Genomic DNA, 17,168 nt, shown 5'->3' with positions numbered 1-17,168 from the left:
ATATCCCTGGTGAACATAGATTCAAAAATCCTCAATAAAATACTTACAAACTGAATACAAACATACATCAAAAAGATTATTCACCATGAGCAAGTTGGCTTTACCCAGGAGATGCAGGGATAATTCATCATATCAACATATTTATTTGGTCAATAAATGTAATAAATAGCATAAATGGATTTAAAGACAAAAATAAAATGCTCATTTCAATTAATGCAGAAAAAGCTTTTGACAAAATCCAACTTGGCTCCATAATAAAAGTCTTAAATTGAGTAGGACTAGAGGGAACACACCTTAACACAATAAAAGCTATCTACAAGACCCATAGCCAACATTATTCTAAACAGAGAAACATTTGATATTGTGCTCAAAGCTGGGTCAATAAGGTAAGAGAAACTAAGTAAAGGAATATAGATGTAAACACACACACAAGCAAACAAACAAAACAACAACAACAAACAAAACCCCTCATGCCTGGTACACTAAATGTAGCCTGGATCCTGTGGGTGAAAAGGTTATAGCCCCTAGAAGAATCTGCTACTACCATGTTGCTAAATTAATATAGTTTCCAACTGCCTTCTAATTACTTATTCATAGACCCATAGATAAGTGAAGATCCCACCTGTCATCAATACAGCAGACAGAAGCTATGACAGATCTACAGCAGAGACAGAGTGACCTCAGCATGCCCACCTCCAAATGGGCTGTAACATAATCCCTACACCTAGGCCTCAGGGAACACTGCAGAAAGGGGGTGGAAAGATTGTGAGAGTCTGAGGACCTAGATTGCTGCTGGAGAGATTATCAGTATCTGACATTGCAGGTTCTGACGGGACTCTATACCTATCAACTCGCAACAATATGGTTGTCTCCACAAGACCTATAAAGACTGCACCAGTTAAAATGCTGTGGTAGTTTGAATGTAATTGTCCCCCGTAAATTTACAGGGACTGGTACTATTAGATTAGGAGGGGTGGCTTTGTTGGAGTAGGTGTGGCCTTGTTGGAGGAAATGCATCACAGTGTGAACACAGACTCCTTCAGTTGCCTGTGGATCCCAATGTAGAGCTCTCAGCTCCTTCTCCAACACATTGTCTGCCTGTGCAATGCCATGTCCCACGAGGATGAAAATGGACTGCACCTCTGAACTGTAAGCCACCCCAATTAAATGCTTTCCTTTGTAAGAGTTGCCTTGGTCCTGGAGTCTCTTCACAGCAATAGAAACCCCAACTAAGACAAATGTCAACATAGATGGAAAAATATTCCACAAGGTCCAACCTCTAGATGAAGAACTATAGGCAATTAATGGCTGCCGAAGAAGAAAAACCAATTTTCTTTGGGGTCGAGGCCTAAACCCTATGTGGTCAGTTACAAGCACATGCACACAGAACAACACTAATTGGGCTCAGTGGATTGTTTTTCTCTGTTTGTCTTTCTGTATTATATATGTGTGTGTATATCCATCTCTCTACATAACACAATAATTATAGAAGAAGAGGTGATGGATTTCAGAGTAGAAGGGACATGGGAAGAGTTGGAGAGAGAGGAGGGAGGGGTGAAAGTGAAGCAAATCTGGTGTACTCATGTGTGAAATTCCCAAATCAAAACAGACAAGATTATTTCTCTTGCAGGGCTTGTTCCGTAAGTTTTGCTGTTTCTTTAAAGTTATTGCATATGTGGTTTTTTTTCCTATTTGGAGTTTGTTTATTTATTCTTAAAATTTCACCCTTTGACAATTTTCATGAACAGGAGTGAGAAATCTACATGGAAGCTAAGAGGGGGAAGAAACACCTCAAATATTTATATTTTTATAAATCTTTTCTATTTCTGTTTAAAAAATTAGTAGGCAAGGTGATCTCTTGCATTTACTCTACAGTGCCATTATTCTAACCATTGGAATTGTTCTTTGTGGAAAAAATCTCTTGAGGAAGATTACAAGGTTTTAAATCTCTATGCGTAGATGACAGAACTATGCCTGGCTTCAACCTTCCCTGTTTCTTCCCATGCTTCTCCAGAGTGTGGGTGAATGTGGTATGGACAGCCAGCACATGCCTGGGACAGCACTTTTATCCTCATTTTCTAGGTCCTTCAGTCTACCTGTGTCCTTGTCTTTCTCAGATCCCTGAACAAAGAAAGCCACCAAGATCATAGGCCAAATGTATGCCCTCTTGAGAGGAATACATTTTTAATAGAAAATCAACATTATTATCTTAACTTATTATATTATCTTTAAAACTGTTCCTTATGATTATTGACTTAAAACACTTGAATGACTATTTACAAGGGAATCACTTGCAGCAATTGTGAGCTCTTATTTCAGAGAAAACATGCCTAAAGCAACTCTGTCTGACTTCAATATGTCCAGGAACTCCTGGCAGGACAACACTAAGAAGGTGAGCCCATATGCTCACTAAAGATATTGGTTAAACCAAGCTGTGTGTGATGCCATTTACCTTTAGCTACAAAGGTCTTCAGAGCAGAGATGGCTTCCTTAGCTTGTGTGCCACCCAGCTAGCCACCTAGGAGTCCAGGTTAGAGGGACCTTGCACATCCATCAATGCCCGCCCACAGCTGTCTTAGTTTCTAACACGTTTTTAACAAGGAGTTTCTATTTTCCATCTTATACTGAGACCTGTAAATTATGTTGTTAGTATTACTAGGAAGTAGACTATAATAAGCATAGATTAAGGGAGAAAAAGTTCATTTAATTATATACACACTCTTTTCACAGAATCAAGGCAACTGCATTCAAGAAAGCAAAGGGATTCCCTTTCCTCACCTTGCCTATTTTTCACTTTTATATGTGAATATGCTATCTTAAAGAATGTAAGAGAAGAATAAAGAGTGGGAAGGATAAGATGGAATTTTTATATTAGAAGAAATTTTACTAGTTAGGGGAATATCACATTCAGTGACTTGAACATGGAAGAACAAGTATCTCCCAAGGCTTGGGGGTCATGGTGGACGAGGGTATGGAAAGGTTTAAGAGGTGGTGGAGAACTACAAGCAAGCAGTGTTTCCCAGACACAGCAGTGCCCCTCTACAAACTAACTCAGTGCTTGTGACAGCAGCCCAGGGCCAAGCCAGACAAAATCTCAGCTTGCGGAGGGGAGGTGGACACTAAGTCCCACCTCTAGCTGAGGGGCTATTGGCAATTGATGGCTGCTGAGAGAGGGAGAGGCAGTTTCCTTCGAGAGTGTAGCTCCTGATCGATCAATTGCTCTCCAGTGGAAGGCCATACATGCAAGAATATATGAGTGGCTCACATTTGACTCTGTGATGTTTGTTTGTTTGTTGTTTGTTTGTTTTTAAAGACACAAAGTTTTGGGATCTGAGCAGAGTTGGGGGAGTTGAATATGATCAAAACATATGGTACAAAATTCTCAACGAATACACACACACACACACACACACACACACACACACACACACGAATATACAACAGAAGCCTAGATCACCTTAGAAACATCTCGGAAAACAACAGGCAATAAAACCAAATATAGACAGTTTTACTTTCAGTGCTGTATTTGAACTTTGGAAAGGAGTCATGTTTTAGGGAGAACTTTTTCCAGATGTTTGTCATTGCTGCTGACGTTGATTCAGAAATGAGGTTGCAATGGTTGCTATCCCTGCTCTACTCTGGGAGGCAAAACATCATAGTACAGATCCAGGTCTCCAGGAAAGTGGGTTAAACCCCGCTCCCCCCGCCCCCCCCACACACACACATGCACTCCAAGCTGAATCACCATGGCAAGTCTTTTAAAGACTCTGAATGTCTGACCGAGTTGTAGACCTGGGTGACTACCCCTCATCTCGTGAGGGTGTTTGTGATGATTAAAGATAACACATGTGACTTGTTTTAGCCAATCACCAGGCAGTGAGTCGGGTGTTGCTTACTATTATTCATATCTCTTCTTCTATGGGGAGTTATATATAAAAAGATCCAGCTTTTCTGCGAGAGTCTGCATAAAAAGTTTAACCTAATGTTGCTATAATATTAACACAGGAGAAAAGGTGGTTAATCCAGCAGAGCATGTAACAGGCAAGGGAAGCTTGGTAAACGCCGTGTAAACTGGGTTTCAAGGTTGAAGATGTGGAAAGAGTGTGGCCCACACCAGGAAATGCACAATTAATTCCTGTGTAATAAACTTTTCCCTCTTGCTTTAGTGTGAATTGCATTTGAAATTCAAAAATGCTTCATTTCCCTGCCCATGAATGAAAACTAACAACTGCTCTCTATAGAAGTTTCAGCTTACAAACATGCACATGTTTTACAACAGATGAGATCCTGTGGCTGGAAAATAACAGGATATGGAATCTTTATTCCGACATTGGTGATACTTCTCCTTCATTGCCCATGTACCCTAGCAAGTATTTGAAGACATATAATACTATGTTTGGAAAAATGGCTTGTGTAAGATAGCTTATGGAAGATGAGTGAATGTACCCTATAGCCCAGCATTGTAGGGTACTTAGGCATTAATTCTTTTCTCCCACAACTGGGTTCCATACATTATAAAATTGTCAAATTCATGGTCACAGGATCCCAATAGCAGATACAGTGGCCATACCCAACGTGAATATTGCAACCCAGTTACATCGAAAATCAACCCTGAGTTTATGCAAGAGTATTAAGTTTCAAACTTTAAGAAATCCTTATTATATACTTTATCATCTGTACCAAAAAACTACCCAATCTCCATAGTAGAAGCCCTTATCTACTGCCAACAGGCCGTCCCAGGAAGACTGCTGAGCGCTGTTCTTTAGATATTCTCTCTCGAAGTCCAACCACACAGAATGTTGCCTTTCCTTGGTGTAGAATACTGCGCTCACCTCGTTCAGGTTCAATGACCTTGGGTCCAGTCAGACAGGGCCTGGGGCCTGTCAGAGTCACCACCCTTTAGATGTTTACTCTCTCCAGTGGATAATGGCCCACCCATCTCACACCTTTCCTGTCTCCAACAGGGTCCAGCTGCAATGAATCATAATCTAAGACAAGACTGCATTATTTTCTCGGTGGCTGGCTTGCAGGAGAAAATGAACTCTTCTTTTGCAGCCACCAAGTGATGAGAAATAGTGCAGTGCTTCTTGTTGTAAGGTTAGTAACAGCCAGACTTTCTTGTGTGCTGAGCTGAGCACAGTTTTTATACCAGGAGGAAGTCAGCACAAACGTAAGGAAGCACAGGAGGTGTACCTGGGATGAGACCTTTGTTGGTTTGATCTCTAGTTCTTCAAGTGGCCTCCTCTAGAACGTTCCACGAGGGGAATTTCACTTGGGATTTATGAACAGAATTTTAACCTTCTCTAGTGGAAATGGGACATTGGCTTCCTTCTTTTCCTTGTAGTCTGGTAAACTCTGAGATACCCTGGGAACCACAGTGAAGTTTGTGCTTAGCATGTCTGTCTCCTCCTTGTCTTCATTGTGATTTTCTGTTTTTATCCTTTTGTAAGTTGATTGCAATAATTTTTTAAGAGAAGTGGGGTAAAAATACAAGTAAAGATGAGTTTCCCATAGCTGCCAGAGATGTTGTCAGAAAGAGCAAAATGCCAAATATCTTGTAGTGTCCTTGGAAAATCAAAAGGCAAATGCAGCTTACCCAGTCCCAAATCCACGGCCAGGAGTTATGCTCTCAAACTTGAAAGTCTGTAAGAATCATACCCCAGGAGGTGGAGGCTGTTGAGAGATAATTCCTGGGCCCTACCCAGAATTTAGACCCAATAGATATGGAGGGGGGTGTGTGCATGTTAGGCAAGGAGCTCTCCCACTGAAGTTCACATTTCTGGCCCTAAACATTTACATTTTCAAGAAGTCCCCAGGTAATGCTGATGCTACTTATTGGGGACTTAGACTCAGAACTACTGGCCTGGAAGAGATTATATATATATATATAATTTCTTTCACCTTTATGTTGCCAGAAGAGAGTTACAGGATCCCATGAAGCTGAATTTATTATCCTCCTGGCGGCAGATTCCTGAGTGTTCAGATTACAGGCATGCATCCATTTTTTAGGAAGACACATCAGTAAAGAAGTTATTGACATGAAGTGTGTGTACTGGCTGGTTTTGTGTGTCAACACAACTGGTTTTGTGTGACACAAGCTGGAGTCATCAGAGAGGAAGGTGCCTTAGTTGAAGAAATGCCTTCATGACATCCAGCTGTAAGGCATTTTCTCAGTTAGTGATCAATGGGGGAGGACCCATCCCATGGTGGATGGTGCCACCCCTGGGCTGGTGGTCCTGGGTTCTCTAAGAAAGCAGGCTGAGGAAGCCATGGGGATCAAGCCAGTTGCACCTCTCCATGGCCTCTGCATCAGCTCCTGCCTCCAGATTCCAGACCTGCTTGAGTTCCTGTTTTGACTTCTTCCAATGATGAACTATGATCTGGAAGTGTAAGTCAAATAAACCCTTTCCTCACCAACTTGCTTCTTGGTCATGGTGTTTCATGGCAGCAATAGAAACCCTAACTAAGCAGGTTGCATAGAAGGACAAAATAAAAAGAACAGACTGAATGTAGTACCTAGAAGTTATCTAGACATTAGAGGAAATAAGGGGGAAAGAGACTAGGTGGAGAGAAGGTGGAGATCTGCAGCAGCCTGGGGGTGGGAACAAAGTTTGACCTAAACTTGAGGTGAAAATCAGATGGGGACGGCAGTCCAAGTGGGTTAAGAAGCAGGAATTTGGTGAACATTGTTCTCAGAACACACCATACCATTGAAAATACTTCAGTGCATGTAAGATATAAAGGGACCTAATGGAGGCAATGAATTCCCCAGAGGTACAGCATAGCAGAAATGTGACTAAGACCTAGGCTACAATGGGTTTTTAATATGAAATAAAAAGGTATGATTGAAAGTTTTTATTTTTTCCTTTATAGGGAATTGATTCCAGGACCTCATATGGACCAGACAAGTGCTCTATTACTGGGCCACAGCCTCTGTCCTGAGGCAGGTTTCTTAAGCACTGAGAATCCACTGAAGGTTTTGAGTAGAGTATTAACTTAAGCAAGTTGTATGTCCAGGTACCTCTGTACACCATACTTCATATATGTGTAGCATTATTGATTTATTGCAGTATGTTGTCTATGTAATCAATACAGTAAATGGAAGGAGGCATTCAAACACACTAGTCAAAGGATGATAAGTGGGGAGCAGAAACCAGCTTGAAACCATAGTTTCCAGCCGGGGTGACAAGGAAAATTATAACAAACATAAGGGAGTGTGGAGTGGCAGACAGGTTTTGGAGAAGAGGTAAGTTTTCTTCCAAAACAAGCCAGCAGGAAGAGAGGAGGAGAGCTATCCAGAAGGCAGCACATGCCAGTTTTAGTTTAGCGAGAACAGAGCTGGAAGTGTAAAGTGGAGCTCAGGGAGATGGTCCTACATCAAACATAAGAGTTTCCCCCTCTTGCCAGCTTGTCTCACTGACCGCCTTCTTCCCTGGCCCCTCCACACGAACACTTCTACCACATTGCTTCTGAAAGCCTCATGCAATGTTTCGTTATGAAAGCCATTATCCAAGTTGTGGGGAGCTACATCACAGTCCCACAGAACCAACCTTGAAATCTGGCTGAGTCCAGCCTATGTCTAGAGGCCAGAGTATTTCCACAGCCTGCTGAAGGCCTGGAACTTGGCTGCCCAGTTCTACGGCAACCTTGGCAGGTCCTGTTGGCAGCACTGGGGTGGCAACAGTGAAACCCTCTGTCACCACACCCTGGGGGCTGGCCCTGCCAAGAGGGGGAGAGGTCAGGCAGGGCTTGAGCCCAGGCAGGCAACCAGCTCCTGGTAGAGTTTGAATGCAGCTGGGGGTGAACCAGGAGAAGACATTGCCACGACAGCCAAGACCAACTAGAATGTCAAGGCAAAGGAAAATGGGGCCATACAGAGTAGAAGTCACAGAGGAAAAATCTAGAGCAGTCTTTCAGTGCCCCTGGTTAGGAAGGAGGACAGAGGCTACTTAGGGCAAATGATGGTAGCTCCTTCTAGACTAGAGAAGAGACAGAAGAGGGTGGAACACAAAAGTTAAAATTAAAGTTGTGTATGGGCATGTTTATGCATGTGTGTGCATGTGCAGGTGTGCTTAAGTGTGGTGTGTATGTATATATGTTTTCCTTGATCACTTTTTTTTTTGTTTTTTTTCAAGACAGGGTTTCTCTGTGTAGCTTTGCGCCTTTCTTGGGACTCACTTGGTAGCCCAGGCTGGCCTCGAACTCACAGAGATCCACCTGGCTCTGCCTCCCGAGTGCTGGATTAAAGGCGTGCGCCACCACCGCCCGGCCTTGATCACTTTTTACCTTACTTTGTAAGACAAGAGCTCTCATTGAACCTAGAGTTCACAGATTGGCTAGGCTTGCTGGCCAGAGGACTATGGGGATCTATCTGTTTTGCCCTACCCCCTCCCATGCCCACCCCACCTCCACACTGCTAGGGTTATAGGCATGTACCACTGTGTCTGGTTTTTATGTTGGTGCTAATGATTCAAACTCAGGTCCTCATACTTCAAAGCAGGCATTCTATCAACTAAGCTATCTCTCTGGCCCAAGAGCTGAGATATGAGATTCTGAAAACTCCAAGGAAAAGCTGAGAGAGTTAGAAGGCTGAAATTATGTGCAGTGACTTAGAAGAAAATGGGATCCATATAAGATATATAGAATAAAACAAAGGAGAATTAATTTCTTCATAACTTTGAGTTGGAGGTGCCTTAGATTAATTGTGGATGCAACTCCTGAATCCTTAATTTGGTATTGAATTCAAATCATCATGAGTCAAATAGCTTCAGTGTTTCTCCAATCTTCCTGATGTTCAGCTAATGAGGAGAACAGATCCAGTTCTGATTCAGGAGCTTTCTGGTTTTCTTACAGAGAAGCCCTGAGTAACAGAGAAGCAGAGGCATGAGATGATGAGCCCTAAGTCATGAATGGCAAGATAAATGGAAGTGGACTCTGAGCAAACTGGAAAGTAACAAGGTAGCGCAAGAGGTCAGCTCTGAGGCCATCTAGCAGTAAAATCTACAATGGAGAGCTGAGGAAACAAAATTTGCCCCTGGAAAATTGTACTTTGGAAAGTGACTTGAAGTAGGGTGTATGGTGATATTGTATTTGTACTGAAATGTTATTTTAATTTTATGTTAATAAATAAAGTTGCCCTGGGGTCAGAGCTATTAGAGTCATAGCAAGAGCGTGGTGGTTAGAAGAGCTAGGTAGATCTCTGTGTGTTCAGGGATACAGTCAGTATTGGAGACATACGCCTTTAAGACCTGGAGGGCGGTACTTACAGGCAGTGATGAGGCAGTCATGTGGTTGGGTTTACAACCAATGAGAAGGCAGAACAGAAAGACTATTTAAACACAGACAAACAGGAAGTAGCTCTCTCTCTCTCGGGGAAGCTAGGAGCACTGCAGGAGGTAAGATTTTATCTCTGAGCTCTGACCTCTCGGCTTTCTCTTTTAAATTGGCTCTGTGTTTCTTATTTTAATAAGACGATTGGTTACATCTACAAGGGTGTGGTGGCAAATGCTTGTAATCCTAGCACAGGGAAGACAGAAGCCGAAGAATCTCAAGTTCAAGGCCAGCTTAAATGCCAACATTGTCTCAAAAACAAAAACAACAACATTAACAAAACAAACAAAAAGTGGCCAGATAATAGAGAATATCAGCCTGCTAATTATACCAGGGTATCTGTGGAAAGTGCTGGAGTACCTACTATATGCAAAGAATAATGAGAGTTGTTTTACAAGAATAGCTCTTTGCATAGTAATGAAGACTATAAGGCAGGCATAATTGCCACTTTACAGGGGGGGGGGACTTGAGCTCAGAGACATCAAACACCTTGTACATATATCTAATCCAAGCCTATGTCCTTTCCAAGACACAGTTCTCTACTGTGGGATGTCTTTCTGTATGCTGTAAATATGTGTTGCTCTGACTGGTTGATAGATAAAGCTGCATGGTCCTATGGCAGGGCAGGATGGAGCCAGGCAGGAAAATCCAAGAGAGATAGAGGGAGAAGAAAGGAGAGTGGGGAGACGCCGTGAGCGGAGAAGCAAGATGTGAAAATACTGGTAAGCCACGGCCACATGGCAATTTGTAGGTTAATAGAAATGTTAATTTAAGATATAAGAGCTAGCTAGCAAGAAGCCATAGTGCATGGCCGTAAGTTTGTAAATAGTATTAAGCCTCTGAGTGATTATTTTATGAGCAGCCGCAGGACCTCAGGCCAGGGGGGACTGGAGAAACCTTCCAACTACATTTGGCGCCCAATGTGCAGCTCGACTTTCCACCTAAAACTTGAGAGAACTTAAAAAAAGATGCTAAGACAGAGTTAAAAACAGCTTCCTAGTGTGTTTCTCAGGTCAGCTGCTGCCTGCTGGCTTGAGCTACAGTATGGTGGGTTTGCAGCATGTGGGCTTGATCTGCAGCATGGTGGATTCCCCCTGCAGTACACAGAGGCATCTCTAAGCTGTGTAGTATGCTGCTGCACAGTGGGTTTAGCTTTTGCTAGTATGACATTTGAAAAAAAAGTTTCTGGGCTACACACCGCATGTAACCCAGAAATCTTTTTTTTGATGGGTAAGGAATTTATTAAGATATGAATTGAGGAAATACACTCACAAATACAGAATGGAGTAGACAGCAGAAGTCTACTGTTCTGACTTGGAGCAAATCCATCTTGCAGGCAGGAGCAGGGACAAGGGTCACATGCTCCTTCTCTTTTTCCTTATAAGAGGTCACATACAATGGCAGGAAGCACCGCCTCCTTTGGGCTGTATAGCCCAAGGTCATGGGTGGAGCAAATACCACTACATTTTTCCCTTTTTATCTAAATAAGAAGGTTCTAATCTTAATGCAAACTATATACAGTAAGAATGATTATCAAGTATTGTCTAGGAAGCCAAAGGGTAATAACATAAACAAAATGGAACTACAACCAACAAGAATAACATCAAACAAGAAAGACATGCTAAATGTCCAGAGATGTCCAGAACGTAGGTAAGTGCCAAATTACTGAGATTACTCCAATAGCTGTCCTATCTTGAAGATTCTGACTTTAGTACTACTATGTTCTAGGTAAGATATGAGAAGATCATAATTGTAACTATCTAGTCTTCAACTTCATCAAAGACCTGAGAAGGAACATAATAATACCTGAGAAAACAGGAGAAGGATGCAAACAACTTTCAGGAATCTTGTGAGAGCAGACAGAGACAGCTGGCAGCATGGACAGTCACCTAAAGTTTCTCAGCATCGTTGGTGCATTCAAAATGGCTACAGACCTAGAATATCTGACAGAGCATTTTTAGAAGCAGGAATTTTGAAAGATTATCTTACTCTGTCTTGGCAGAGTTCAGAAGTCACTTTTCCTTGTGCCCTGCTCATCCAGAAAGGACAGCATTCACACTGTCAGCAGTTGAGGCAAGAGTAGTTCTTTGCTCAGTAGGCCAGTTTGTGCAAAAAGAAGACAAACTTCTAGACAAAAATGTCTCAGAAGCCCAACATTCTCTTGGGATTAAATTGGTGCTGTCAGGAGCAATCAGGTCTCATGTCAACAAAATTCTAAGTTATCAAAACATTTAAATGCCATATTCTCTAGGTCTATGAAGAGTTTGAAGATTACCTATCCATCTGACATATGTTTCTGTAAGTCTTCAGAACCTAACTAACATAACTATAGAAATGACAAGCATGAGTGACTATAGCTCAGTAAGTCTTATCTACTGACATAACATATGGACTAAGACTTCACATTAACAAGATAAACAGATGTACCATATAAGGACAATTACCTCAAAATTGTGACAATACACAAAATAGCTTAAACAGAGGTAGGAATGTTTATATAGTGCAATATGCAATATGACAATTATTCTAAATATGTATCAATATACAAATATCCTAAGCAAAGGTAGAATACACATATAGTATGACAAACATAATTTTGCATTTGTATCAATATACAAAATATTTCAAATAGGAGTAGGAATATGTATACAATACAATAAATATAGTTTTATATTTTTATCAATATATAAATTATCTTAAAAAGGAATGTAAGAATAGTTTACAATTGTATCAATATACAAGAATCCATATCAGAGCAAATTATCTAAGGCTGATAATTTACTGAATTAGTTTACTAGTAAATACAATAATCTACCTTAATATCCTATACCTATCCATTCCCCCTTTCTTTTCTAAAAAAGAATACTTAGTCCAAATTTTATTGTTCCACTCCCAACCCTACAACCATCCATTCACAACCCTGAAAAAAATGAAACATTTGGGAGAGGGGTGTCATTTTCTTATAATTACTTCCTGCTGTTTAGGGGGTGATGATATATCTGTAGGGTCCTGTAAAAAAGCTTTTAATGTTAAGTCTCAATAGGGCTAGCCATAGAGTCTGCAGCCAGTCTCAGACATGGATAAGGTTGTCTGAGATTCTGTCTAGAAGTGTAGTATGATGGACCATCTCATCTTAGAACTGTCCTGAAGAGTTTTCAGTCCAAAGCTGATCATTGAGTAATGTTCTTAAGTACCATGGCATCTTTCTGGACCGAGAAGAGTCATTATGGGGCCCCATCTTCCTTCTGGAGACTTCAGAGATTGCTATTGGGAAAACTTATTTTCACTGTGAAAAACTTGAACACTAAAAATATCAAAATGGAAAGTTTTGACTTAAAGATGACATGACATGTAAGAAGGAATTCCGAGAAATCAAGAATAAGCATGCAGAGAAATATAATCTTGATGACAATGGTCCTTTTTTTATTGGTTTTCTTCTGTCCCACACCAGGTGGCTCTTCTGATATGAGACAAAATCTTGTAACTTTCTCTTTTAGCAATATGCTTGTGTTTAGAGAAGGGGAGAGCCAAATTCCAACTCCAAAGTCAGCTTAATTGAATCAGAACCATAACTTTTCTAGAGTTAAAGAGATAAAGATGTTAGGCAGTGAGATATTACCCTGTGGAGCATATTGGTACCAATAGGTTCTTCCCTTTTTCTGTAGACTTCTGGGTGTCCAAGGCCTTATGGTTTCTTGAAGATGAGTATTCCTATTATCCTGAAAAAAAAAAAACAGGACCCTGCCTCAACCCTTGTTTGTTATATTTTTCTTACAACTTGTAGAGACATCACATTGGTGGATGAGCTTTTACTTCTCCTCATCAAGGGGTTTCTCCTGTTCAAATCGAATTTTTATTAATTTTGTTGGTATCCATAGCTTTTCTTCTCCTGAGGAAACAAAAGCAAAATACCTTTCCCAGTGTAGGATGTATCCTGGTTTCCATTCTGAGGTCAATATATCTTTGAAATAAACCGGTTAGTTTAGCTCAGATGGTTTTTTCTGTTGTCCAGTGTCTCTCTGCAGCTGTTGTTCCTTTCTTATCAGCATTGAGAAAATTCAAGGTTAATAAAGCATTATGAAATCTATTTCTAGGAGTCATTGTTACCTGTTGCTGTTTATTTAGCATTTCCTTTAAAGTTCGATTGGATCTTTCTATGACTGCTTGGCCTGTAGGATTGTGTGCTATACCTGCAACATGCTTTATATTGTAATAAGCAAAAACTGTCTCATTTTATTGGAGATATATTGTCTGTTTTATTTTTTACAGGTGTTCCCATGATGGCCATAACTTCTAATAGGTGTATGATCACAGAATCAGCCTTTTCAGAACTCATAGGAGTTGCCCACCGAAATCCTGAATAGATGTCAATGGTATGGTGTACATACTTTAATCTTCCAAGTTCTGTGAAATGAAACACATCCATCTACCAAATTTCAAGCTAGCAGGAACTCACAAAAACAAAACTGCACTGTGCAGCTTGGGAGGCTGCAGAAACCCCAGAAAGATTGTGAGGAAAAGGCAGTGGGCAGGGGAGAGAGCTTGGCCCTGGCATTGCACTCATGAGGCCCTGGGCTCAGCTCTTCAGCCCCACACAAAGAAAAGAAAGGACTGATATTATCTATTGTATTTTTTATCATAACAAAGGATGCCATGCTTGTCTTACTGAAATAAGATCAGGAATTAAATGTATGGGTTACAGTATTAATTTTTTTTTCTGTCTAAGAACTATGGGAAAAATAAAAACAGACTTTGAACTTTTTCCCTGTTCTGTAAAGATGTATTACTTTAAAGTCAGAATGAGTCAGCCAAAAAGAGGTCGTTCTGAGCTTTTCCTGAAGCACTGTTTTCTCAAGCATACTCCCAAATATTAGATCGTGAAAAAAAGGGGTTTGTGATGTCCAAAGTAAACCAGCCAGAGGCAAGAGTAGCACTCGAATGTCTTTTTAATCATTACTACTTTTCCTCCTACTTCTCAGCATGGAGACCTAACTGCCAACCTATCAGGTGGTTGTGACCAGCACTTCAATAATTTCAATATATGCAGGGACATCATTATCACCGGGGTATTAGCATTTCTGACTTCTGCCCAAAGGAACACAAGATTATAATTAATGAAAATTAATATTCTCCTAATTTTCCTGAGAGGTTTACTTTTAGAATATGAATGTGTGTGTTGGCATATACATGCATACATGCACGAGAGAATCAGAGAGAGAGAGAGAGAGAGAGAGAGAGAGAGAGAGAGAGAGAGAGAGAGAGAGAGAGAGAGAGAGAGAGAGAACGCTTGTTCGTGCTGGGTTTCGTTTTTTTGTTTTTTCAGGTTTTAACACATTACTTAGCTTCTGTAGTTTTAGAGGCCATGGCAATGGCCCAGAGCGAAGGAGGCTCTGCAGTAGGTTAAGGTATGGCCCTGGGTCACTGTGATCTTTCAGGATAGAACAAAGATGTGTGCCGCGCCAGGCAGCTTTGGCTGTGTTAGGGAGCTAGAGTTCAGCATGCCCTGCTTTCCTATTCTTTGGAAAGGAACAGAGCACCAGGTGTGATTCTCTGGTTTTCTGCCCAGGTTTGCAGGCAAATAGAACCCGTCACTCTCACCCATGGCCAGAATGCTTCCCGATCTTGAACGCACCACAGACTCCAGACCATGGATGTGAGTCAGAAAAGGCACTGGCTGGCCCACAGGTCTGTCTTAGGGTAAGGTAGGCTATGATTAGGTGCAAGGAGAAATCCTTCCTTGTGGTTAATTTGTCCCAACAGAGAACAGAAGTTAATTTTTGTACTCCAAGTACGGGTGTTTTTGCTTTTTGTTTTTGTTTTTCTTTTTTCTAGGAATAAATTTCCTAACTGTTCTTTAAAGGGCCCCAGGCCTTGCTCCGGTAGCCTCTACCTCTTAAAAGCCAGCAGTGGAATTGGTTTTGTTAGTTCTTGAAGCACTACCGTCTCCTAAGGAAAAACAAAGGAAACCGGTCTCTTCTCGCCACTGTCCAGCGACGTTGACACTGAAAGACCTGACTGGTCCTACCTACCCCGGGTAGCTGCGAGTTCAAACACCTTCCTCCTTGTTCAAGTTTTCATGGCAATTAGGAAGAATGAAAGGACTAGCCCATATCAAAGTGATGAGGCCCTGGGATGGTAGCTATTAACAGACAGTGCCTCAGAGCCAAAGAAATGTAAAAAGTGAGACTTTCCGTCACTGTGAGAGAATAGCTGATGTTTTCATTTTGAAAGTATATTCTACAAATGAACTTCTCAAAATATATTTTTAAGTCCTCAAGAATGTATGACTATGGAAAAAAATAATTACCTTTTCAGCTTGAGAGAAGGAAAATTGTTGGAACTCTTTAGGCAATGCCTATCCAATAAAAAAAGAAAAAGCTGTTTCTTGGATCACAGTTCATTCTCTAAACCTTCAAAGGCCTATCATTTATCATTAATTTTGAAATAAAACAGGAAATACCTGTACTAAGCGAACCTTTGAAAACAAGCAGAATAATTGGCAAGGAATATTTTGGGAGGCACTGACAATAATGTAATGCCTGGATTAGTCTCTCAAAAAACATGAAATTGTAGCTGGGAGGCATATGTAGCTGGAGAGTCGGCATTCCAGCACTGAGCATTATAATTCAGCTCTCTTGATATTCTGACATATTATTTAACAAAAAGCACATGGAAGATGTTCCCAGGGCTCAACAGCAGTGCTTTAATGGAGCTCATGGGTATACCTGGCAGAGAGATGAACACACTTCGTGATGGGCAGTTTCTAACAATGAGGAAAGCAATCTAAAAGATGTCCTCTCTCTGTGTCCGTGTATATGAATGTATTAATGGGTGCATGCATTCATGTATGTAATCCTAGAACGTTCAATTTTAGAAATGTGCTTCCCTTCCTTCTTAATTGTTTCATTTGCAGCAGCAGGGATTAAATCCAGGGCCTTGCACAGGCTAGACATACTCTCCAGCTCTGAGTTCTACACCAGTCCTCTACCTGTCTAATTCGCTTCCCTTTCCAATTTCTGGACATGTTTGTGATTATCACTCGGATGTCTACCTTCAGTGTCTGCTCTGCTTCCTCAAACAGACCTTGGAGTTCTTTACTTCATGACTTAGCTCAGGCCATGTCCCTCTTTCGCACTTTCCCTAGAGTTCATGAGAGTGGAACATCTCTTAATGTCTGCTATTGTTTCCTGCCCCCTTTGTGGTATATTTTACTTTGCTTTTAAAGTAATGATTCAATTGCTTTCCATTCTTCACTTCCCTTGATGATATCCCCCCACCAAGGGTGGAGACTAGTTAAGATGGTTTTTTGAAGATGTTTATTTCCCCCAGCTTAAAAAAAAAAATTACCTGGGAACCCATTAGGCTGCACCAGTGCCAGCAATCTGAGTTCCCACATAGGTGAACAAGCCAGTTCAGAGTAAGTGACTCAATCCGAAATGGACTCTAAGTAGGGGCTTTACCAGTTGGAATGCTCAGTAACTTTTGGGAAGTTTAACTGATCAAATATTTTCTTTGTCTTGTTTTCTATGTACACCTTATAAAGGTTTTTTCCCCCTTGAGCCTTTCCAGTGGTGTCTGAAACATCTGTAGTTAGGTGAAGGCAATTTTTTTTTCAACTCAAAGAATTCCTTTGGAACTTGTTGAGTACAGGAGGCTGACCTTGGATTTGTTGTGGTCCCCTAGCTTCTGCCTCTTAAGTGCTGGGATTATGGGTGTGCACCACCATGACCAGCTTGTTCAAGTAAATGCTTCATACAACCCAATAGGATATCACTCAGGATGGTGACTTTTTTCATATAATAGGTCCTTTAAACTGTTTGACAAACTGGAAGGAGTTT

The sequence above is a fragment of the Peromyscus maniculatus genome, chromosome 2, assembly GCF_049852395.1.
Source record: "Peromyscus maniculatus bairdii isolate BWxNUB_F1_BW_parent chromosome 2, HU_Pman_BW_mat_3.1, whole genome shotgun sequence".
NCBI lineage: Eukaryota > Metazoa > Chordata > Mammalia > Rodentia > Cricetidae > Peromyscus > Peromyscus maniculatus.
Note: the sequence above shows the minus strand (reverse complement) of the source record.